Genomic DNA, 27,723 nt, shown 5'->3' on the forward strand with positions numbered 1-27,723 from the left:
TCCGTCACGGATCACTACCATCTCACCTCTGTCTGCATGGGTTCGAGTCTCGGGCTCGGCCAATGTGGATATGTGAGAAAGCTTGCCGGTAGCTTCTCATGGGTCGGTGGTTCTTTCTGGGGTTTTCCCGGGTTCTTCCTCCACCATTAATACTGGCTGCCATGTATAGCCTATCTTGTGCTGAAAAATGGCATTAAACCCTATAACAACATAACAACACATCACACATCATTATAACGCACATTTTGTGATTCCTGATATATATTTAACACAGTACAACAATGGACCCTATGACCAACATCACACCAGTGTATAACAGTATGAGTTGAAAGAAAAACAACTTAAACCTTGTTGTTGACTCAACTTCAATTTCTTTTTAAAAATACCATTATTTTTATCATTCCTTCTATGCCATGGTTGGTATATGATAGTGTTTTCAATACATCTGTTTGGTACATAATGGTGTTCTCACTACATTGCTGTTTGGTACACACTACATTTAACTTTTATGGACCCCATCTACTGATTATGATGCAGGAGATCTGTATATCCAGCAATCACATTTTATCATGTAGAAATAGCTGCAAGTTATGTAAGTAAATTGAGTTCTGCAAAAATACTTGTCTCATGGAAAACTTGTTATATGAGAATATCGAATAATATTGTATATGCTAGCTTGTTAGTGAGATCCAACTTGTCTATGCAGCTTGTTATGAGTTATCAGTAGAACAAAAAAGATTCCCATTTTTGCCAACAGATATTCAACAGGATATCAGGATCAGTTTTATTTACGGTTGGACCTGACTTATAAAAACATATAGATGCTACATTATTTAAATTTGTGAAAATTGTTTTTTTGCAATAGTACTGATGTACTTAATACCTGGAAATTTAATGACTTTACAGCATGATTTTGAAATGGTATATTTAATAACTTCACAATACAAGTTTTGTAGCATTAAATTTAATGACTTTGCAAATATGAATTTTGAACAGTAAATTAACCATCAAGTGGAAAACTTTTTAAGCATGGAATGTGACATTTCTTAAATTGTATTTGACATGATATTCCTGTTGAAATTTCTTCATTTTCTTTTCCGTTTATCTCCTCCTTCAATTTTACTTGATACTTGTACTTTTTGTGTAGCTTATATACAAAAAAATTCATCCTTAACTTGCTCCAAAGAATAGTTCCTTCAGTTGGTCACAATGAGACTAAAAACAATGGCAACAATTCTAAAGAGCATAACAACATAATTTGCCAAGAATGTTCTCAGATCTTTTGCACAGAAGTATCAATATTCTTGGTATTACAAAGTTCTTAAGTGTATTTCTTATTCATTGAAGTTCCCAAGTAACTTTCCTTCAGTTTGCAAACATCTTTTCTATTCAGCTGACATCTGATCTCCTTTTCTTAAATAGAAGCATTGGATGTAAACAGTAACACATCAGCTAAGTGCAATGCTTTGGAAAAAAAATAATGCATAGAAAAAGATGTGCCTAACATCTGGTGGGAAAACAAACTGGCAACAAACAATTTTTTTTAAAGCTACAAAAATTGACGCAATTAAGTTTATGTGATTAGCATGTGGAACCACCCAAAATGAATGCACTTTTTGTAATTTTTGTTGTATGTACCTACATATACATGGTTTTCTCAAACATTCAAGAACAGTTAACAGGGTCAGTTGATAACTCTTTTCTGGCTTGTAATAGTTTTATGTTTTACAAAAGAGAAAATTTCATGCTTAGCTGCTGTAAGAAAGAAAAGTTATGATAGTACCCCTCCCTTTACACCCATTTTTTTCCACAAGGGAAATAGAACCATTTCAGAAAAAGTAATTCTTGTGAGAATTTAAGAAAGGTGAGTGGACGGTAGGTGGACAAGTTAATTTCATCATTATGTTTTTAGAAGATGCAACAAAGTCAGCCACCAGAGATGAATCTTTCATAAAATTTTGGACATTGAGATGCAAAATCTTTAAACAAAATGTTGTTTCATAGAATCAGATTTATATAAACAGTTTTACTACAAAACCAAAATCACTGAATCATTTCAGGTAGAAAATGAACGTGATTTTGGACAAGGACAAGTCCAAATTACAATTATCCGTAGCATGTAATAAAAATTAAAAAACAAAAAACAAATCAAGAAACAAACAAACAGTAAAAGTTATATGTAAATAACAGATATCTGTGCAAAGACAATGGCTAATGAACAGTCATCATACCTGAACAATGAAAGGTTCAGCTGGATATTTTGTCCAAAATTTACATACTATCTTCTCTTTTATATCAGATTCAGAAGAAATAGCTTGTGAAACTAAATACTGTGGCTTCCTAAAGATGGTCAGCAACAAAAAAGCATATAAAATCATTTCACTCTGTTGTTGTTTCTGAAACAATCCAAAGTTTTTAGTTTGAAGGCATACACATTAACTTTACTGTAAGTAGTGCATGTATTGACGGTTAAAATATAAAAGAAGCAAGAGAATCAGGCCAGAGACAAGAATTTTACATTTGCAGACTCATGGCTGTAGAATCAAAATATTGTTTTGTCATCAGATGAATTTATAGGTTCACAGGCACTCTTGCTGTATCTTTCTCAGTTTTTGAAGATGATATATACTGGATACTCTGAAGATGATGTATTTATATGTGACATGAAATGGAAAATGTCAGCCCCAATTTTAGCATAAAAGGTGCATATCACCATTATTTTGAAGTATGCTATCACCTGACTCCCCTCCTTTGCATTACTTTTTTTTTCTTCCACTTACATTATTTTTTTCAAATACCCAGTAGTTATATTTTCTTTCTCAAAGACATAAACGCAAAATGTTTAGGGTATATGGAGTGTTACTGTCATCCTATCACTTTCTCACTAATTGTTCTTGAAATTTCTTATGTGAAAGTATCAGACTGTGGACATGTACCAAGTTTACCTACTTGTAGAGCAAGTCAAGTCCCTCTGCAAACTGCACAGACCCATATCTGCCATCATATAGTACACCTCCAGATCAGGATCTGTGTCATTTGTTCTACTGATTACTGCAGACAAACTGCACAGACCCAGATCTGCCGGTGCATTATGGATTGGCAGATCTGATTCTGTGCAGTTTGCAGATGGATTTGTCTTATAAGAGAGTATAAATGGCACAAAGCAAAAGTTACAAAAAGTGCATTCATTTGTGGGTTTAATGCACTATTAACCTCATCTCAGCAGTATTTGTAGCTTTTAAAGAAAATCTGCTGCCAGCACATTCTCCAACCAGATGCTAGATTCATATGTTTTACCTCGGAATAATTTTTCCTTTCAGGATGGGTTACTTATTTCTCCAGTTTGTTGCTTTTTATACCCAGTGCTTTGGAAGATAAATGTGACAATATGATATCATTTCTTTTCCAGTATTAGCTTCAAATAGCATAGATCAACTTTCTTACGTCACAGCATCCGCAAGATGTGTATTTATTGGTCTCTAATGGACACGCATGACTGACAGTTATGTGCATAATATTCCATCATGATATGCTTGAAATCATAGAATGAAAAACAACATTCTTTAATGCTGACAGATCTGTATCTGTGCCATTTAAAGTAAGCATGTTTGAAGATAAAACATTTGTTTTGTCTTCATTGTCAGGATTTCTCTCTCTGTCTGAGCTCTTAAGTGATTTGGGCTAAGGCAAGAAAATACATGACTGCACATAATAGCAAATTACTCAACAAAAGGAAACAGAACTACACTCAATTTTCTCAAGTTGTCGATAAATTGGGATTCTGTGTCAACAGATTTATAGGTCCTGATGGGAAGGTATCTTTTCCTATTTGTGTTTTCAATCATCAGCTGACAAGATGAAATGAATTTAACATAATTGATCATGATGCTTTGAATTAATCTGACATATATCATGAATACAATGATCAGTTCTTCTTATTCAAAGAAATAGTCTTCAGATTTGTATGTCCCAAATATGATTGATAGCACTAAGCAGAAGATGGCATACTATGTCTGTCTGTCTATATATATATATATATATATATATATATATATATATATATATATATAGTTTTAAGTAGATGACCTGATGTGATTTTTCTACATTTTTATATTTTTTAAACAACTTTGTAAACAACAGTTGTGATTGAGCAAGGTTCTTTTGAGGTAGACAAATGAAAGTTTCATCTCAGCATAGCAATTCTTCATTTGTGCATATATATATATATATATATATATATATATATATATATATATATATATATATATATATATATATATATATATATATATATATATATATATATTCCTTAAGGTAGAAAATTTTGATCAAGGAGGCAGTGTTTGAAATTGTCTCATGCTCATCATCTCCCAAAAGAGCATATTTCAGCGAAGTTACTTTTAAACGGATTTTGCTGTGGTTCAGTATATGTTGGCCTGAGTCCAGCAGGCTCTAGAAGTTTATCTTGGACAATGCCTGTATAGGAATAAAATATTGCAAAATAGTCTCCATAAAGACCAGCAGATTGCACATTAGAAAGGATAACAGCATTGTATTGATTGATAGCTAGTCCCATTGAATTTACTTATGTCAGAGACTGTGTTTGTCTGTGTTGATTTATTACAGTAGACAAAAGGCTTTATTTCTTTTGCTTTATTCTAAATCAGGAAGCTTAAAGCTTACCACATGACTTGATATGAGTATTATGACAGAGAGAGAGAGAGAGAGACTGCTTTGATTTGTTTCAGTATTTATCTCTAGGCCTTCACAAGAAGTAACTAAGTCATCCATTGGACATTTACTAATGTGCAGAAATGATATGTTGTTTTCACAGATGTTTGTGACAATCAATTTTACTAGACTGTTCAAAGTCAAAGTTAAATTAATTTTAACCAGATTAAAATGTCCTTAGCAATACTAGGTTTTGACAAGTCAGACGTAAACCTGAAGGGTTTGTTGTGAATGGTACTTTTGATAACAGCATGAATATAGAAATTGAAAGACTGGTTCTCTTGGTCTTGCTGGTAATGAATGAATCTAAGCAGCAGTCATTAAGATTCTACAGAGTGGATCAACATCAACTTTTATCCAAAGATTGTTGTATTGTGAAATAATGCAAAGGAAAATTTCTTCTTTTGGGGTGGAGTAAACTATTTGCTTCTCACCTCGCATGGTTGCTAATAATGCCACATAGCAGTGCATTGTGAACAAACTCACACTTTCTGCAGCAGTAGAATAACTTTGATTCGCTTAGACCCAGGTAATCGTAGTGATACTTCCCAAATTGGTATGTTTTTTTTGGCAAATACACCTACATTTGCTAACAATAGATCCATATAAAAGATAAGCTTTGATTTGACATTTCAGCCATCAATGAAATACTTGCACTTTGTAATTTTGAATGTTATTTGTACATGTATTAAATAAAAAAAATTTAATAACTCATTGTTTCAGAATATTGCATATGCTGGTAGTAGTGATGATACATTGCTAAGTCATTGCGACATAAGTGTAGTTATGATGATGTTAGAACAGCCATATGATTGAGAGGAATTCAAAATGGAAACGATTTACATCCTACGTGTTCTCTAGCATGTGACAGAAAAGTCCAAGGATATTCTGATTGAAAATAGTGGTGACATAAATGGAACTGTTGCATCTTGTACCTCTGAGGTTTTCATGGGGCCAAAATAAATTTTTTCATTTATGAGTTTATATATTATGGAAATAAATGGGTACTGTATTTCATATAATTTTTTGTACATAAAAAAAAATTAATAATTTCAGAGCATGAAAAATGATATGCAAAATAAAAAAAAATTATTTTGTGGTACTGACCCATGTACGAAAATAAAAGGATTGTACCTGAACAAGGTCTGTTCAACACGCAATACTCAACAACTTAACAGAACTAATGATCAAAATAAATGTCAGATTTTTTATCGCATTCTACTCTGAACTCAAGAATCCAATTGCATTAAAATAAAAGTATTAAGAAAGACTTCTGTTGTTATGTGTTTATGATTGTGTGTGTGTGTATGATTGTGTGTGTGTGTGTGTGAGAGAGAGAGAGAGAGAGATGGCTGAAATGACATTGTGCAAACTCATCTGCATCTAGATTGTACTTCTTTGTAACTGTTATGGTGTATAACAACATAACGTTGACAGAATGGTGAAGATGGTCTTAACATGCATTATTTATGGGGATTAGCTATCAGTAAATTGTAAGCACTGATATGAGCCTATGTTTTTAAGAAGTTAAGTACAACTTGTATTCTTGCAGCAACAGTAACCTCCTTTTCAAATTGCAATAAAAAATAAAGAACTCGAAATAACTTGTTTTTAGTTAATACGCTCTTGTTTATGTGTGTGTGTGTATGTGTGTGTGTTGAGATAAACAACATTTTGTCATTATGCAAGACCGTAGTTATTCAGGGCAGTTAGTTTTTAATTGTAGATTTTGGAGAGAGAGGTTACAGGTTGATTGTGATCTGTATTTTCATTTACCTAATGATTGTGATCTTCCTTATGTACTAGGGCATTACTATATTCAATTATTAATTGATATATCTAAAAAAAATAAATGATTCCTTCTTGTTTTAACTACGATATACATGACAACCACTCTGGTGGCCTAGTGGTTAGAGTGTCTGCCTCAGATGCGGGAGGTTGTGGGTTCGATCCCCTGCAGAGTCATACCAAAGACTTACAAAAATCATCAGGTACTAACGGCTGCCTCGCTTGTCAATCACCAAGAGGTTGAGTCATTTAAAAATTCAAAGTACGTGGTTAAAAAGTAATAAAAGAATGAAATGATCAGTGACATGTCTGCATGTTGTCGTTTGATGTACATTGGTATTTTTTCAAAGCTGTTTGAAATGTGAACTTCTCCTTGATTGAAATAAAAAACATCAAACTATGCAGTTAAAGAATAATAAAAGAACGAAATGATTGAATTTATGTGAAGTTAACAAATAGTTTTTTATTTGGGATTATGTTAAACCTTATGCTAAAAAATACATTGGTAGTTTGATGTGTCTTTATCGGTATTTGTTTTCAAAGTCATTTGAAATGTGAACTTCTTGATTCAAGTAAAAAGCATCATAATATGTGGTTCGTTAAAAATTAATAAAACGTTGAAATGACAAGTCAACTTATCTGCATGATTATAAATGGTGATTCATTTATTTCTTAATCTTTTGTTTCAATTTTTGATGTGTCACTTTATAACTTATCCAGAGTTAATCACTATTTATATCATTCAGCTAGCAAAACAATACTTTGGTCATTGGACATATCTAGATAGTACCACAGCATATTCTTGAAGCCATTTGAAATGGAACTTCCCAATTTTAGCATGGCAAAATATGAAGTTAAAGTAATATAAAATAAACAAACAACCCAAAATCCCACCTTAATTGTATACGATCATGATTTTAATCTCATTAAATTTTCTAAATAAAAAGGGCAATATGGTATTTTCAATCTTTTAGGAAAATGTAAATCTTTTTAGTACAACTTTTATGTATAATAATTTAAAGGATTTTCCCAAAAATACAAAGGGCTTTGTACAGAAAATATGATACATTTAAATAATAATTATTTTATAGTTAGATTGTGTGAAAAAATTAAAGGGTATGAAAAAATTCATGAAATATGGTATGTAGTTTATATTCCCAAACTCTTCTTCAAATAAACAATGTCATTTATCATTGAATTATAAGCTAACATGGTAACATTTGTTTTCCTCTAAGTTTGAAAACATAAAACTAAATCTTGAAAAGGCAGACATCACTTTTTAATAATGTCAGACTTAGCAATTAAACAGGACAATCAACAAAGTTTCAGGTGTGTTAAATGTAATTTTTTTACATGTGCAACAATATGGAGTCCATGCATAGCTAGAATTTATATGCCTGTACATGCCGAAGTGCACACACACATACTCAGAAACACACCCACACACAGACTCACACATACACACAGACACACACAGTGAGATAAAGTCCAGTGACATTGGGACTTTTAAAAGTGGTTGTTTGCTAAGAGATAAACCCAATTCTGTACGAGGGGTCATGCTGGTATGCAGACACATTTTTTTTTTATTATCTTGATCTAAAATAATCGAGAAGCTAATGTTGATGATCTGGACCATGTTTAAAGATAAAATAACACACACACATGCACACATGCATGCATGCACACACACAGGTGCAAAAACACACATTAATTGTCACAAGCAAAACATTTCTACTATCAACTCTAGGAAACAGGAATGATAAATAGAAATGATCTACACAATGACAAATGAAGCAAGAGTCAAAATAGCAGTATTCAAAAGAGATTGCTTTTATGGTAAATTTTAAGTAAATTCAAATTTCAAATCTTTGGATAATTGCTCAATTATTCATAAAAAATCTGTGACAGAAAATAGAAAGACAGAAACAAAGATATAATGCAGGAGAAAACAAATTTAAATCACTGAATGGAAAAGTAAAAGTAAAGTAATTTATATCAATTAAAAAGCATTTGCATTTACGCATGCCTGCTGCTGTAAACCACCATTTGATACGCTCAATGGTAATACATGTAAATCATCTTTAATTCCTTTCATGCAAGAGTTCAAGGGGGTTTAAGTATATTGCTGCCCCCCCCCCCCTCAGCATATGCATGACTTTTAACTGCAGTGTATGGTAAAGGGCAGGAATCAGTCATTGTTAGACACACCATTTCTTCTAAGAGATCATACAGTGTGACCCAAGTTCACCTATCCATTTACATCCCATCTACCATGAATTTTATTTATGTTCAAAAGCGTTTGAAGGACTTTATGCATTAAAACTTGGATTTTGGTGTTACATTAGGAAGACATGGCTAAGGTTAATGGGTAACTCTCTGGCAGATTTTGGTCTCAGTTGTTTGATGTACTGGATACACATAACAACTTCCATAGACCTATTATGTAGTGACAGATCTAGGTCTGTGTAGTTTGCAGTTGGACTTGTGAGTATATATGGTACTTCTAACTTTTTCTTAAAATTTAAAAGTTGATTTATGAATCTTTGTTGATGAAAAAAATACGGCAAAAACCAGATGACTCTTTTTGAGTTTCCAACATGCATTGTAGGTAGCAAAACAGTCATGATGCATTACCCCTCATCTGTATTGCATAACAGTAGTAAATAAATTGTTTCTTTTTAAATGAGAGTCAAACCTCTGTTGAGAGGACATATAAAGATATTAACACTTTGTTCCATTATCAACAGGTGTTCTTTATACAGATATAAACTGTGAAAGTAAAGAATTTAAGAAAAGGGTTTTGAGTGAGTAATGTCTTACAGGTGTCTGCCAAAGCAGGTTTCACTGTATTTATATTGAATTTATATAGAGGATGTCATATGGTAGTCATATGGAAACACTTCTGACAAGAATATTTACAAATTATTCAGCTTTCAAAAAAGAGTTGTTGTAGGGTTTAATGCCATTTTTCAGCACACGATAGGCTATACATGGCGGCCAGTATTAATGGTGGAGGAAGAACCCGGGAAAACCCCAGAAAGAACCACCGACCCATGAGAAGCTACTGGCAAGCTTTCTCACATACCCACATTAGCCAAATCCGAGACTCGAACCCACACAGGCAGAGGTGAGATGGCAGTGATCCATAATGGAGAGCACTTCAGACCATTCAGCTGCTTGGAGATTGCAGAATAATCTTATATAATGCTGAAAACATCCCATATGCAATGAAGGATATTAAAATGAATGAATATTTTTGAGAAAGAAAACATGCTAGAAAACAATGCAACAGTCCCAATTTAGGACCAATTTAGCTAACTACATTTCCATCCCAAAAACCAAATAAAGAACTTTTACTAATTTGGAACAGAATCCGAAAGGAAATTAGAGAAAGTACAAATATAAATGCATTTAATTATATTTAAACCAATGAAAAGTGGAACTTGTGTGATATGACATACACGTTACAACTTAAAGTATAAATTCACTAACCTTCACCTTTGTTGTCTCACTACTTTTGTATTGTATATACAAGTGTACTTAGTTGGAGCATGCTCATTCAAAATTACTGTTTATTATGTCCATATATAAATGTAGCTTATTGTCAATATGTGTATGTGTGTGTTTGTGTGTACACTGAAGTAAATGTGTAAATAATAGAGGTCCACAAGGAGTACATGAGTATATTACTTCTATATAACTAATTGTGTTACCCTCTTTAAATAAAGTCATTATTATTATTATTATTACTATTATTATTATTATTATTATAATATGCACCACAGTATACTGAGATTTAGAGTACCATATATACTCACTTATAAATCAAGTCAAACTGCAAACAACAAAGATCCTGATCTGCCATCTCATAATGCTCCTTCAGATCAGGGTCTGTGTTGTTTGTTCAACTGATTACTCCTAACAAACTGCACAGATCCATATTTAATATTTTCATCATGACACAATTGTTGAGTACACACTCGAGTTCTGATACAGGTTTATATATATATATATATATATATATATATCTGAATGGGTTTTGGTTTAATCAATGCCTTCTGCCTTGATTTTTCAGTTGGACTAGTTTTTTGGATGTCTTTCAGACTATAACAGTGATTAAGTGACTGATATCTATAGGTGTTGAATAGAACTTTGTTGCAACTTTATCTGCAATCACTTAAGAGTGGGGAAACATTTTGACTGGTGTACTAGTATCTATTCTAAGATGCATAATATATGGAGATTTTAGTAATTAAAAGTTCATGCAGAGAAATCAGCTGAATTCATGAAAAGTTTGTATTTGCAAGCCCTACCTTTTTAGTTTACTTTGTTAAATCTTCTCTATATTTAGAAATTTCTGCACCCCTCTCCTAATATTAACATAGAGGGAATGATTTCTACCCTAAATTTCAGTTCTAGTATAGATCCAGGTGAACAGAGGTGACTGTTTGAGAGAGAGGATGAAAATATTAGAGGAAAATCACAGTCACTGGATTATTAGGATGGCTTTTGATTTGAGGTGGCTCCACCTCACATGAGCAGTTACATATACTATATAAATCTTGATATATATATCATCTAAAGTTGTATTCTGTAAAAGTAATTGTTGTGGACTTTTGTATGAAGCTTCAAAATCTAGATTGCACTTCTGTGCTTTACATTGGCCAACAGATCTTGTATTGAAAGGACTGCCCAAATGCTTACTCTGGGTTATCGTATGTTGAATTTTGGTGGTCCATTAGGCTTTTGGCTCACCTGGCCATGAGGCTTAATTAACTTATGGTATGGCCCAGTGAGTGGGTGGGACATCATGCTACATGTCTGCGGCATGATGCCCCAGTGCTATACATCACTATAAACTGTCACAGTGCAGACATTGTAGCGATATATATGACTGAAAAATTGTTAAAGCTACATTAAAAATCCAAATCACACACACACATTTTGCATCTGACTGGCTGAGTCCATTACCTCTCTGGAGTCTGTATTTTTAAGTTTTTATTAAAAATGGAAAACATGCTTACAGGTATATCATCAAGATCTTGGACAAATTTTGATAATGAGCAAGTTGCACACATATTAATAAGGTGACCTTGCAAGTATTTGTCTGAGCCTGAAGCCATTCTAGAGATGTTTCCTAATTCAGTTTTCATCAGCCTTGTTAAATTGGTTTAAATTATTATAATCTTAGACAGTACAAATATGAGGAAAGTCAAGGCATATTAATGATTCTGCAATAAGATTCATTGAGGTATCAACACTTAGCAATATTTTTGATCATATTTTCGTCAGAACTGGTAAGTAGGCTTTTGTCATCAAAATGTAAAATGTCTTTTAATGAGCAGAATCCATGCATATGGTTGATGTGATCTTGAGTATTAATGGCAGAGCCTCTTACCATGTGACTTTGAGAGACTGTTTTTCTGACACAGCTTTAATCAGTAAATAGGTGTTGGATATGCATATTAATGAGCTAGTCTTATATCCATTTAGTTGAGCTTGTTATTAATCTGGAAACTAAATTCCAGTTGAATCCTATGTTCCTTGAGATCATGATACCATTGTGGCTTAGACTGGTTCTGTAATCATTGAAATCAACACATTAATTAGATTCAGATTGGCTGAGCTAATGTTATCTTTCAGGATCTAGAGAATATATTTCTCAAAATCATTTTATAAAACTTGCAAATTGGGTTTGTTATCATCAGGATGAATGGTTTTGTTTATCAGAGACTGCATATTAACAATGCCTTTATTATTAGATGGAATTTTATCAGGATATAATATAATAGATAAATTCAACATGATACAAAATTTGGGAGATAGTTTAATCAGGACGTTGTCCAACAAGACTACACAAGCCTGCTTATTGAAATTGTCAGCTGTTAATTTATGTAAACCAGGTGCTGATATCGGACCCATTTGGGCCTCTTGTATAATTATGATATCCTGACTTGTTTTATATTTCCACCAACCCCCAACAATATATGTGTAGCAATATTTTACAAACAAACATATTATTAGTAAATTGTAAAAAAAGAAATAGGGAAGTTTAAAATCTTCTTTTTTTTTGTCTGAGTGCCATCTCAGGGCTACAGATTTTAATATTGGCTACCAAGCCACTACTGGTTTATTATCTGATCATGAAATTTCTATCAGACTTTGTTATAGCTGTTGCTCTGCTGGTAAGAACCTAGATAGAGAATGTGGATGTTTTGATTATTGGTCACTTCAAGTAAAGCTGTTCGTTTATTTGATTTTTGACTTGGCAATTGTATCGTCAGTGGTCTTGTCACGTACTATGATGACGTCAGCCAGCAAACCCTTGCGTCTCAGATTTAATCAGCATGAAAAATAGGGCTATACAGATTAATAGTGGATTTGATTTATTGATTCAGACATATTTTACAATAATTGTTTCTGACAGAAATAATGGCAGCAGACACAAATTTCATCTACTGCCAATATATTGCTGTTTTATTTCTTTAAAAGAAAGTTTCTCAGTGCATAATGGATTCTTTCATTTACTTCCAAAGATATTTTACTTAAGATCTTTTAATAAGGAATATTGAGTAAAATAGATGAGGTGTAGTTTTTAAAAGGTAAAAGGAAAATATATCAGGATCTTCCAAATGCATATATGAGGGAAAATTTTGGTTTAACTACAAACACTAATATAAATCAACCATTTTCCGCCACGACTTTTATTCCATCAAGCAGTGTTTACCAACTGAAAAACAACAGTTTTATTTCAGTAAATTGGATGGGAATCTGTTCATCAGTAATTTGGGTAATAATGGCCAGGAAAATATCGATAAAAAAAGAATTCTCTAAATCCATTAATGTGGTTGCCTCCATCCAGATGAGACGGTTAGATATGATCTGACATTTTATTTTGTCATTGCTAATCATGGACTAGTAATAGAGAAAGATCATAATGATTGACAAATAATTGGTAACTTGTAGTGAGAGAGTCATATTTCCACTCCTTGATCAGTCGGAGTATCATTGACCACAATACATAATTTAAATCTGGATAGTTCTGCTGTAAATAAAATACATATATTTGTAAATTTGTGTGGGTTTCTTAAAAATGCAATATTTTCACAGATTTGGCAACCATTATATGAGTATTGTAATCAGACGGGTTACATATTCATGCTTTGATAAAAATAAAAAAACTTAGGTATTCTCCTATTTTCTTATACCTTATTGTACTTCAATTGATTAAGTATAGACATCTTACAAAATATGTTAACCACTTTTAATGCAATTCCATGGAAAGTTGCAGCTTTGAATGCCACAGGCTATACAGTAATATAAGATATTTACTATTTGTTAAATGTATCTTGTTAAAAAGATTTAATATGACTTTAATCAGATACTCAGGTACTTTCTAGATATAATCTGATTTGACCAGCATCAATCAAGTTGAAGTAATCATAATATCTGACCTGTTTCAGTGATTTTCTTCATGGAGGAGGCCAAGTTGAAGTAATTATAATATTTTACCCATGTCAGTGATTTTCTTCATGAAGGAAGGTTGTGTTGCAGTAATACTACTGTTTTGAAATCAAAAGAAACTTAAACCAAAACAGTTTTTATACACCTATGATGTTTTGCTTTCTTGAGTGTTGTACACCAGAAAAACTCCTAAAAGTGGGATCAAAATGACCTCTCTGTTGTTTTAGGATTTATTTCCTCTTTTAGGTCATTGTATTATGTATTGTGACTATGACTTCAGCTGAGTGTTTTGTTTCCATACTTTGCCAAACATTGTCAAAAACATTTGCATTCATTTTTTTAATACATTTTTTTTATGGGGGGCTTTATGTGATGTTTTCATGCATAAACTCTTTCTGTATTGTAAAGTTGCTAATTGTAGGTAATTAAGTAAAGAAAAAAGAGTTTACTGGAATTTATAATTGTCTATGTCTGCTGAAGTGGGGCAAATCTCTGCAGAGAATGTTTATATGTCTGGAATAGAGAACCAGCTAACCAGATCAATGAAATGGAAATAGTTGATTAAGAAGCAGTGCTTCTTTTGGGAACCATAACCACAATATGAATTATGGGTAATTGTTGCCTTAGGGTAGCAATTAGTTTTCATTCTCATAATGAAAACCAATAATGTCCTATGTCGCAAAATATAGTAGTTACAGTTTGTCAAGGTCAAGTTACAAGGTTGTCTGTAAAATATTAGATGTGAGAAATTTTTTTAGTTGGAAAAATGACTTTGTTTAGGACATTTTATATAGCATCACTGTAAAGTCTTTTTATTTATTATGGAGGACAAAACCAGAAAGCCATTCAGATTGGTCCAGAATGAAAATGGTGCCGATCTTACACCCATATTATGTCCATAATGGAGGCATCTTAAATATCTGAAACTCTCGGCAGATAAAATAAAAGACAGTCATATGTTGTATTCTTGGAAATTCTTTCCAGCCAGTACAGCATCAATCCCTTCATAGGGATTATGTTCAGTTGTAAGAATTATTAGTTGATACATTTTTAATTTTATGAAATCCTGGGCAGTTAAGTTTAAAAAATTCTGCACGTATGCTTTTCTTATATGAAGAAGTTAACAGGTCATGGTTATTATAGTGCAACAGTATTATGTCCTTTTATATGCATCTATGTGTACCTTAAGTCTTGAATTTTAATTGAAATTTCCAATTTGTTTATTTGAATGAATGAGTTTTCAAGCCTTGAATTCTTCATAGAAATTATATTTGGCTTGTATGTTTTGGTATAGGCGTGTTTCTTTTTAAAATGTAAAGTTTAAGTATCTCATTGTTTTACCTGTAATTAATTGTACACCTGAAATATTCAATAAAATCTGTACAAATAAAATCGAGGACAAATTCAGCATTTTCATCCTGGATCTTCTGAAACACATAAAGCACCTACTTACCATGACCAACATGTACAGGACATGGCACAGAGTGTTCCTATATCAATACCGCAGAAAGTTCTATAGTAATTCTCCAAAGTGGCCTAATAAACCTTGCCAGTTGGGATCATGTGCATCACAGATGGTATTTCTGATGAAGCCTGGGTACATCTTCCTATTAAAATAATTAAAACTACTGAGCACAAAGTCTGGCTTCTGGTCACCATTCTCAGCTACTTTGTTTAGTATGCTGGATTCTGTGTCCATGACATCCCAGCATTCACTTTCTGCCACAATGGCTTCATTGGCAAACTTCTGCATCGTGACGTTCTGCAGGACTTCTTGAAAGTCTTCTTAACCAAAGTAAAGACCTTTTTCCATTGGAAGCCAAGTCCCTCTTCAGAGGATTCATCCCTATCATAACTTCACAAGATCTGATGGATCATCAGACTAGATCCCTCATGCCCATTCTTGGCCTATAGCATTTGGCCAGAAGCTTACTACTGTGAATTATGCCTAGGGGACATCCACTACATTTTTAAAATGAGACCTAATATTCATTTGGGTTCTTGGCATGGAAATCGCCAAAGAGCTTCTAGGAAGGAAATTTCTCTTAACTAACCCTAATTTACCAAGAAGGGGAATGAAACAGCCCTCTACTGCTATGCATTCCTCTCCCAAATGTCCCTGCAGGTACTTGTCTCACTTTGGAGGCATGGTCAAGCATCACTGATGATGGGTCTGTCCTTTCTATTGTGAGTAATTGTTGCTAACTAGTTTTGGGTTAGAGTGTTGGGTTTTGTGGGTTTAATCATTTATGGAGGCCATTATATTTGGTGGAGGAAGAACCTGGGAAGAACCACTGACCCAGGGAAAGATTCTGGCAAGTTTTCTCATGCACCAATGTTGGCCATGCCACGACTTCCCTAAGAGAAGTGAGATTTCAGTGATCTGTAAAGGCAATCACCACTCAGCCACCTCAGTTTTTAGAACAACCCCCTAGTTATAAGCCCATTATTCTTTCACCAGTCATATCTGGTGAAATTATGGGAATGGTGCACCCGCTTATGCAGAAAGGGGTAGTTGAGAGGGCCCTGAACTATTCCTGTCTTCTACTCCCAAATATTTCTGGTTGCCAAGAAAAGCAGGAAATCTTGTATTATAATCAGTCGCTCCTTAAACCAGTTTCTTTTCTAGACTGAGACTACATACTCAATGCAGAATGCAATGAGTCTGCAGATTACTCAACCATCAGTATGCCAGCTTGCACAATATTTTCTCCACATGGAAAATTCCTCCAGTTTTGCTTGGAGAAGGAAGTTTTTCAGTTCCAGGTTCTGCTGTGTGGAATTGTTTCCACTCTTAAAGTTTTCACCCAAGTTATTAGAGTGCAGTAGTATCAGTTCATCTGATGCTGACACTATTCTCCAGTGCTTTGACAACTGGCTGATCCACAATGCTCACGTCAAGTCCTTTTGGGATCTACTGTATTGTTGGCCCACAGTAATTTGGTTGGATCTCTTACTCAACCTCAAGAAGTCAGAACTCATTCAGTCTTTTAGTTTTTATGGGAATGAACTTCCTATTGAACCAGAAATTAGTTCGGGTCTCACGGGATTGCATGGATCAAATCCTGGCAATTCTAAAGCAAAGTCATTATTGTCTGTTCACCTTTACCTGTTCCTATTGGGAAACTTCAACACCACTGCTGACTTTTGGTAACTTTAGGACATTTCGATATCACCCTTTACAGTTTCTCCTTCTTGTAAGGTGAAAACCATACAGAGATTCTCTGTCAGCTCTAATTGCTTTTGCACCAGGTTTTTGCACCATTTGTTCTGGTGGATGAATTAGGACCGATTCCTGCTTGTGGTCCCAATGCATCCACCTGACTCCCTCTTCTGTCTGTTTGTCACCATGTCAGATTCTGGTTGAGATGTTCATTAGAACCAGAGAGCATTGGCAGTGGATGCATTTTACTTCCAGATGTATCTTCTATTTGGGTAGATCTCCCCACCATTCCAATTGCTTCCTCAGGTTCTACAAAAAGATTTATCTTCCACTGCTCACATCATTTTACAGTTGCCCAATGGTCATGCTTCAAGATTCTTGCAGACCTCTTGATGGATTAACCATGGTCTTTACTGCACAGGTGGGATCTTCTGTTGCAGATTGGACTTCATCCTCCTCAACCGCCCACTGATTCTCCACCTTCATACTTAACTCATCTTGGGTAACCTTATTGGCCAGAATAAGTTTTTGTGCTGATTTGCCAGTTGCATTATTCAGGACTGGAGAGCTTTGACATCCAAGGTCAATGATTCCTAGTGGAGAATATTCAGCAATTGGTGCAGTTAGAAGAAGAAAAAAACGTTGAACCTAGCTGTGCCTCTTTATTTCTGCAGCTGATTTCCCTTTGTTCCTTTTTGTGAACAAGAGGTTAAGGTCTATAGAGCTGCCATTTCCAATACACTTAATTTCCCTCAGGGCAATACAACTAGTAGATTCACACCTTTCTGATCTCATTAAATATTTTGAGCTGCAAAACCTGTCTCCTCCTCTCTGTTATGTTCATATGGAATCTATCTTTTGTTCCATGGTCTTTAACTAAAAGCCCCTATGTACCATTGAGTGAGCCTTTCTTTTAGAACCTGACTTCGAACACTTTTTACTTGCTTTGATGTCTGCAAGAAGACAGTAAGTAACATCAGCATCTTTTCTTTCCTCTGATTTGTTGATTTTTCAGCCTCTGCTATTTCACAGATTGTCATTGCAATTAAAAGAGCTTATCAGTGCCTTTTTATAATGATTTTTTTTAATGAAACTATAAACTCATATAGCTGTCACTGCCTCAAGGGCTTGTTGAAATCATTTGTCCTTGGAGGATGTCATAAAGGCACATAGGGGCCCCAAGTGTCTGAGTGGTCTAAAGCTCTCACTTATACAGATCACTGCCATCTTACCTCTCTCTGCATGGGTTCATGTCTCAGATTCAGCCAATGTGGGTATGTGAGAAGCTTGCTAGTAGCTTCTCATGGGTCGGTGGTTCTTTCTGGGGTTTTCCCGGGTTTTTCTCCTCCATTTATACTGGATGCCATGTATAACCTGCTGAAAAATAGTGTTAAATCCTACAACTACAGCAACAACAACAACAAAGCACAGACATATTTTTCATTGGGATCCACATTTGTGGCACAGCATGTGGTTGAGAGGAACACCAACAGTCTATGCAGATCTCTTCCTTTAATAATGAGTATACTCCATTTTTTGTTTTTGATAAGTTTAACACAATCAGAGTGTAATGGATACGTTATTGCTGCTATTTCTGCTTTTTAAAATTTAGTTTTTTGAAGAGGTTAAAGCTAATTTTAATTATGCAATAGGTAAGTTATTGCTGCTATGAAACTCTAGTTTTTATTTTTATGGTGACAATTTGTCACTCAGTGGGACAATGTGTTCACATCAAACTGATGTGGGCTTTTATTGACAAGAAAAAAGAAAAGCTATGAAGTAGTGATGGGTCAGTATTGCATAATTGCAATTAGTTTTACACCCCCACCCCTAGAAAACATGTTCCAACATTTACTCTGTTTATGTTGTATCTTCACCAGGTTAAAATAAGATAACTGATTAAATGCCTCAAGGGGCCCCGAGTGGCCGAGTGGTCTAAAGTGCTCACCGTTATGGATCACTGCCATCTCACTTCTGTCTGCGCGAGTTCGAGTCTCAGCCTCGGCTAACGGTATGTGAGAAAGCCTGCCAGCAGCTTCTCGTGGGTTGGTGGTTCTTCCCAGGGTTTTCCAGGGTTCTTCCTCCACCAATTATACTGGCCGCCATATATAGCCTATCTTGTGCTGAAAAATGGCGTTAAACCCTACAACAACAACAACAACAATTAAACCCTTATGAAATTTTAGTATCAGTGCTACTTACTACTTATGAACAATTACGATTCCTTTACACTCAGTTTATTGCCACCGTTGCTTTACATTCAGATGGGTTAAATCTTTGACTTCTAATGGTCCTGCAGATAATGTTTCCTTCTCCACAGGCAATACAAATACATTCAGCTAAGTGCATTTTCTTTACATATCTAATTCAATTCACTTTCTTTGTTTTTGTCAAATTGAAGTAGAAATTTTATTACTGGGCAGTGTAGTAATTAGATTTGATGTGAAATCTGCATATTTTTTTACAAACAGCAAGTCACTTTAATTTGAAAGCATTTGGGTAACCATGAAATTTCAGAATATCACTTCCAGCAGAATTGATTCAAAATGAATTGGGGCTTTTGCCTGACATTCTAAGGTGCTGAAGTGAAAATTAGTTCACTGGAATTGTTAAGTTAAAGAGATATCAAGATTGGAATGTGTTTTCAGAGGAAATGTGCGTGTTTAATTTGATTGGTTTCTTTCTTTGTTGAATGATGAAATGGGAGGATAATAATGTAAAAATGTTGGGATTTTCAGACTTTAATGTTGAATAGTTCATTAGAAGATGAAATGCAATTTAATTAAATTATTTATAATAATGGAAATATTGACTGCTTTGATTTAAATCTGTACTTCCTAGTAATTATAAATGTCAATCCACAGTAATGCATATTTTCAACCAACATGTGAGACCACCATTGCTATAAATGCGGCTTGTATGTGGGTTTTTAGGTTTAATGCAGTTTTTAGCACAATGGACTGCACTTTTCTGCCAGTATACATATGTGGTTAAGGAAGAACCCTGGAAAACTGAGAAAACTACCATTCCTCTGTAAATGACTGGTAAGCTTTCTCATATTCTTACTTTGGTGGAGTCTGAGATTTGAACCCATATGGACAGAGGTGTGATGACAGTGATCTGTAAAGGCAAGTGCCTTAGACCACTTGGCCATCCGAGGCCCCTATAAATGTGGTGCTAAAAGATAAAGATGATAATAAGAAGAAAAATGTCTATCTGTATATCAGTAGGTAGGCATGTATGTATATATGTATGTGTGTGATGGATGCATCGATGGATGCATGTATGTATGTATGTATGTATATATATATATATATATATATATATATATATATATATATATATATATATATATATATATATATATATATATATATATATACATACATACATACATACATACATACATACATATGTAGGGGTTAATGACAGTCATGACTGTGCAGTGCCAAGTAAATTTAGTTACCCCAATAAAGACAAACAAAACATAAATCAAGCCAAAAATAGGTCAGATCTTTAAATACAGAGACCAGTTACAATGACTATAAACCACACTCATTTTAAAAATCCTACATCTTCTCCAACTGAACTTCATCATGGACACATACTAGCGCAGAAAGATTACTTCCATTATAGTACAAGTCATAGAGGTAATGTTGGTTTTCAGTAATAACTAATTAAGCAATGGGTGTCATTTTGTAGAATTTGATTACACATACCTTCAAATGGCTGGAATTTTTTTAAATTCTCATACATCCATATTACTTGGATGGTATTTACTCTGGCCCCAAGAAATAGATACAACAGTATTTAATATTAAAGTATGTGGACTTTTTTTGACACCTACAAGGCATGCTAGGATGAAGACATATGCTAGAGTTTGTGAAATTTTTGTTTTTGACATGTAATTATTAGGGCATATGAATATATTGTATAGAATATGGTAGATGTGTTATGCCATTTATCTTGGTAAGGAAGAAACCTCACCTACGTTTTTAGAAGAAATATCTAATGAGGGACTTCCTAAAGTACAAATTGTTTCCCTACAGTCTTCAGAGCTGTGACTTAAAATATTGCATCAGTTATGCAGATTTTGTGTAGATGATGGAAGATATGCTTTGATCATGTGTATTATTGGTGCAGATTAAACTGACATTAATCAGTTGGCAGCATGAGTTTAAAGTCTTTCCCAGCTTTGGGGATTTCTGTTTGCTGCTTTCCATGTTTAATTGCTGATATCTCTCCAGGCAAGTATTGAATGTGCATGCAGATCAGTATTTTTTTCCTGTTTTTAACTCTTCTTTATCATTGACCATGAGAGTTTTTGTGATAGTCTGTTCCTCAATAATTATTGTGTGGCTCAATCATCCAGTCATCTTGAAAATCTTATCACTACACTGCATGGAGAAAAAGTCACACTGACATGGTGTTTTCACCAATAGACTTCTTATGGTGGCTACATGTATTTTATTCTCAATGAAAATTTTAAGTGCCGATCTGTTGTCTACAGAAATCCTCTTAAAAATCATGTTAGTGCTACTCCTTCTGAAAGAAAAGATATATTGCCATGCTGTTTTCACCAGAAGACATTTTATGATGTCTTGTTGCACGTTAAAATTGTGCCATTGGAACATCCTGTATGGCTACCATGGTGACCATTTTGAAAATCTTGTTCTTGCCAGTCTTGAATGATCTTACCAGATGGGTATTTTACTCAGCATCTTTCTATGAACTTGACCTTTTTATGATGTTTAGTTGGTCCTAAATGAAAATGGTGTCATTCAGGTATCTAATATAGCTGCCACAGAAGCCATCTTGAACAAAATCATGTTATTAGTGCTTCTGAATGAATGATCATATTGGCCCTGAAATTCTTTTTATGATGTTTGGTTGGTTGTAAATGAAAACAAAAATGTTGCCAATTGGACTTACAATATGGCCTCAAGAAGGGCCTTCATTCAAATCTTATCATAACCACTCTGGTGGCCTAGTGGTTAGAGTGTGTGCCTCGGATGCGGTTGGTTGTGGGTTTGATCCCCTGCTGAGTCATACCAAAGACCTACAAAAATGGTACTAACAGTTGCCTCGCTTGGCGCGCAGCATTGAGGTTAGTGTTAGGACTGGTCGGCCAGGTGTCAGGATAATGTGACTGGTTGGGACATCATGATACATGTCTTTTGCATGAAGCCTCAGTGCTAGACATCACTTTAAACTACTTCACTGCAGACATCATAGCAATGTGACTGAAAAATTAAAGTTACGTTAAAAATCTAAATCACACACACACATGCACTCACACTCACACACACACACAAATCTTATCATTACTTATCATTACTTATCTTTGATAGCTGGTCAGATTGAGTTTTTGGATTTACCAAGTCTTTTTATCTAGTTGATCTTATGGAAATGATGCCAGTCTGATAGACAAAATGGCTACAATGGCAGCTATGTTGAAAATCTAATTGGTACTCCTTGATAATACAAAGTTATATGGACATTGGGTTTCTACCAGAAGGCTTCTTAGGATGTCTTGTTCGCCTTATTTGAAAATGTTGCAAATCTGACATCCATTATGTTCACCACAGTAGTTAATTGGAAAATGTTATCACTGAAGAATATCAGAGATGGTTTCAGTACTTGTCAGTTAAAGGAATAAATGGTTTTATCTTGAATTCCAGGAAAAACATTTCACCATTCAGTCATGAGTCCCATCAAGGGACTTTTTTATGGTGACGAATGAATGTGAACTGCATATATACCAGCAGCAGCACACACAGCTGACATCTAATCCTACATTGTTGGCTGTTGCTTGTGATTTACATCCCTAGGAAACAAGATTGTTGTTGTTCTAGGGTTTAATGCCATTTTTAAGCACAAGATAGGCTATATATAGCAGCCAGTATAAATGGTGGAGGAAGAACCTGGGTAAAACCCCCAGAAAGAACCACTGACCCACAAGAAGCTACTAGCAAGCTTTTTCACATATCCACAATGGCCAAATCTGAGATTCAAGCCTATTCAGACAGATGTGAGATGACAATAATCCATAACGGTGAGCACTTTAGACCACTCAGCCACTTGGGACCCTGGGAAATGAGGTACAGTATTGTATTAAACTGATCATACAGGTATTATCAACCAAGATCATAGACTCCAGAAAATCTGAATGTGACTCCAGGATTTGACCAGTTTAGGGATCAGTTGACTTTTGATATGAAGCTGAGAGTTTTTATTCTTATGTCACTTGTTTAGGCTTGACTAAACAGTAATACAAGAAAGAGTGGAAACAACAAGCTTTGAAAAATACAATAATTTATTTCCCTGGAAAATTTCTGTAAAAATGAAAAAGTATGACTTTACGGTTTTATAGAATCAAATCCAAAAATAATCCAGAAATAATCAGAGAATAAAATGTTAGTAGTCCTAATAACAAAATGTTCTACTGATTTCACGTTTGAATCCCGACGAAGAATCGAAGTTTACAGTTCCTTGTAGAAATAAAAGTTATAACTCTGGTTTCTGATAGCTGAATAAATTTTTATAAAAAAAACTCTTTGTTCCACAATATTACATGAGCACATGTATTTTCCAGAAAAATAATGGAATTAATCCTTTTGAATCCAAGTAATTTGAAATAAATCTGAACCAAGTAATTTGAAATAACTCCAAACAGCACAACATACAACTAACAGTTTAACAGCCCATCATCTAGTGAGATTAATTCTCCAAAAAATGGGTTATATGGGCTTTCTAAAATGTAAACAAGGGTCACATGATCATCTTCTAGAAGTTTATAGAAGCAAATACTTGTTACAGATCATGTTTACCCAGTGTGACCCTGACAAAGACCAATCATTTTCACTCTAAGAAATAAAAAAATAAAAAAATTGTATCTTAAAGACAGGGTCCCATCATGACCTTGGAATCAACCAATCATTTTAAAAAATAAAATAGAACTTGTTTACAAAAGGTTGCTACATATTCTAAAACAAGTTTAGGATTTAGATCAACACCTGGTGTTTATAAACTAACAGTCAAGTCAAACTATTTTGTAAAAAAGTATCATCTCTAGTGAATAAATTTACCATATAATTATCATGTAATGAAAAATAAAAAAAATGTAAAGCTGACAAACAATTAAATTGAAATAAATATATATTAAATCAGATATAATTAAATCAAATATACATAACATCATTGAGAATACATAACATATGTGCTTTGATGAAAGGAAAATAAATATTTTTATTTCCTGATGGCATAATGAAGATAGCTTGGAAAACAACAAAAGTGTGACTGCATATGAACATGGCTAGCATGACATCGAGAAATACAGTAAAATTATTGGAAGATGGCTTTGTATACAGAACACCTGTCAATGAGCAAAGTCACATTAGCGAAAATCCTACCAGAATGATAAATTTGTATCAGTTTTGTTTCTTTAACGTTTAAACAGTCCTTTTAACTGTTATTGATAATTTACCTGGCAGAATATAGGTATTATACAAACAATTGTCTCCATAACATTTTCCAGTTGCAAGCTAATGCTTAAATTTATATTTTTTCAGTTCTAAGCAATTGTTTTACAACTTTGAAGGCTTGAGTGTAGGTGCATCTCAAATTAAAGTTTCAATCCCAGAAATCAACAAACTATAACAGACAGAGGAGATTCATTTTGGATTTTTATTTGGCCAGATCAAAAGGCCAAGACATCTTATGATGTGGCCCTGCTTTGGTCATTCCATCAACAATTGGTTGTTACCTCTCTGGAGCCTAATTCACAGAACTGATTTCAGTAAAACTTGGAATACATGTTATATCATCTAAATTGCAGATGAGTTTGATACCAAATAGATTTGGTCATTATGATTTTCTTGCCAGTAAATCAAAGAGATTTCGTTATGCCCCTTGTGTAGATACCACTGGAAATCTAACATGTCTCCAGTGACCTAAATGATTTGTCTATTCAGTTATCTACTGCTCTAGCCAGAGGTTTAGAACACCAGCTTTTGATGAAGCATAAATCAGGAACATGGCTTATGATAAAGCATAAATCATATCGGCCAGTCAATAGGGCCTGTGGATTTTTGCATATGTTCCTTATGGGAATTCAAATCTTCCTACATTAGGTCTAATGGAGGGAAAGAATTGTGATTGGAGCAATAGAATCTGTAGTGTAATAGATCATTTTTCACTCCTGAAGCTGTAGATAGTAACTGGGGCTGTGAATAATGGGAGATCAATATCAATGTCAGATCTCTCCCCACTTTTACTGATGAATGCATCATGATAGTGATATTTTCCAGATTAAATTGCTTGAGCAGTGTATTGAATATATCTACTTGCTTTGCATTTATGTTTAGATTTATTAAGATTTTAAGATGATTGGATTCTCGAATATAAGTACATTATGACAAAGTTTTATTTTGTATATTCTCATGCTATAGAATATAGAAAATTAAAAAGGAAAGATTTAGAAGCACAACATGTTTAATCTGAAATACTCCCTGGCATAAAACTAATTAAACTAATAACTTTAAGGTTCACTTGCAGTTTCAAGATTTTATTTTACATTTTAAACTGACTAATGGATGTTGAATGTAGATAAAAGTATTTGCAAAATTAAGGTGTACAAATGTTTTCCAAAATGCCAGGTGCAAAAAAAAGATTTTAAATAATATTACAGAAAAAACAATTTCATAAGCATATTTTAATAACACTCATTATTGAAAGGCGACTCAACTTATTGTTGATATAAGCAATTCAGCAGAGAAAAAATGTCAATGAAGTACCAAAATTTGAGGAAAATAGGAATTAGGTGAAGGATGGGGTGAGGGTTAGGGCTATACTCACTTATAAATTGAGTCAAACTGCAACAAAAAAAACCCAAAGATCCGTAATGTGCCTACAGATTAGGGTCTGTTTTTTTCTCTACTTATTACTCCTAACAAAATGCAAAGACCCAGATCAACTGGTGCATTATGCACCAGCATATCTGATTTTGAGTGTTCAGGATCCAAAAACTTAAGTGTTTCATATAAGAACTTAGATTTACAGATCTTCCATGATATTCCTAACTTTTGTTTCATTAATAGCATGCTAAATTTCACTTGGACAGTTTCAATTTTATTTTGGATTGTACAACTAAATTCATCAGATTATGACAATTGCTGAAAGTCACCTGACACATAACAGTGCCCTAATTTTTCAAGTAAGATTTATCACGACCCATCACAGACCTATAATAATAATAATCATAATAATAATAATAATAATAATAAAATTAATCATAATAATAATAACAAAGACTTTATTTAGAGAAGGTGACTCACTTAGTTTCAGAACTAATCTACCTTGAGGCCTTCTATCTGTTATGTACAATATATACAGTATATACAACATGATGTGAAGAATCTGGCTTGACACTAAATAATTAAGTGATTTTAAAAGTCAAAGTATCAAGCCTGGAACACATAAACATATATAAAATATAAAATACCATCCTGCATTGAACAATACATCTATGAAAATGGTGCAAAATTATTGAAAAGCAGGAGGTATTTATTGCACTAGAACTGTTCAGTTTTCTAAAGATTTCATCCATTTGAGACATTGATTATGAAAAGAAGAAATGCTAGGAGCCTGCCCTATGTCACTGGGAATTTTGTTCCATACCAGTGGACCAGTATATTGAAAACTTTTTTTTTTTTTTTACACTTCTTATGGATCTTAAATTTGGAGATCCATCAACATCTCTTTGGTGAAAGATATTGCTTAGATAGACAGGAATGGCTTTTCTGGATACTTTATACATCAATTTGGCCTTTCTAAGAAATATTCTTTCATGTATTGTTAAAACCTTTATATTATTCATAACATCCTGGATATTGTCTATACATTAATCTAGAAATTAAATGGCAAGCCCTCTTTTTGGAGTCTTAAAAGTGTTATATATATCACAGAAAGAAATGTACGGGCCAGTCTAATTTCACATTAGATTACTTCAGTAACTACCGGGTAAGCTTAGATCTGTGAGAAAGAAAGAACACTGACATTAAAATGGAATTGTCTTCAGCCTCATTCCAAGATTTACAGACAATGGAAAAGAGAATGAAAGCAATAGATGTGCTAATCGATGATAGGGTGTGGTTCATGCACTTTGAACTTTTAGTGCAAACCAAAGGCCCTGACAGCTATAACAGTAAAATAAGAACACTGTGAACATTTACAAATAGAATTATGATTAAGTGTATATTTCTTGTAAATAGTGTAAATATGTGAGCATTGATTCACACCGTTCTGAATGTCATGAACTTATTTTTGGAGATGTAATGTCTTTTTTTAGATGCTAAATTTGATCCACTGGAAGTGTATCTAAATCTAAAGCTGATGATTTCCAAACGTTGAAAAATAAACTCGATGTTTTGCATAAAGCAGCACAAGATAACGTAGAAAGAAAGCAGAGACAATACAAGGGATATTATGACAGTAAAGCAGCCATGCCAAACTTCTTCCTGAGTCAATGTGTATTGCTACACAATATGAAAGTATGTGTTGAAAAATCATCAAAATTC

At 33.8% G+C, this 27,723-nt stretch overlaps 2 protein-coding genes across 4 annotated transcripts in view; one reads left to right on the forward strand and one right to left on the reverse strand.

Annotated features, from left to right (window-relative positions):
- The window catches only part of LOC149805593 (cleavage and polyadenylation specificity factor subunit 2-like), a 412,425-nt gene that overhangs the window by 75,615 nt on the left and 309,087 nt on the right, over nt 1–27,723 (forward strand). The gene's annotated exons all lie outside the window — the stretch shown is intronic.
- Nucleotides 1–27,723, reverse strand: part of LOC149805594 (neuropeptide F receptor-like) — a 49,721-nt gene that overhangs the window by 5,114 nt on the left and 16,884 nt on the right. Inside the window, exon 1 of one of the 3 annotated variants that reach the window (XM_089936450.1) lies at nt 2,950–3,094. The exons of the other annotated variants lie outside the window; for them this stretch is intronic. The gene's annotated coding sequence lies outside the window, so the exon portion shown is untranslated. Of the gene's footprint in view, nt 1–2,949; nt 3,095–27,723 lie in introns of those variants that run through there. 3 annotated transcript variants of the gene reach the window in all.

This window comes from Sinohyriopsis cumingii, chromosome 2 (assembly GCF_028554795.1).
Source record: "Sinohyriopsis cumingii isolate HCF-2022 chromosome 2, ASM2855479v2, whole genome shotgun sequence".
Lineage (NCBI taxonomy): Eukaryota > Metazoa > Mollusca > Bivalvia > Unionida > Unionidae > Sinohyriopsis > Sinohyriopsis cumingii.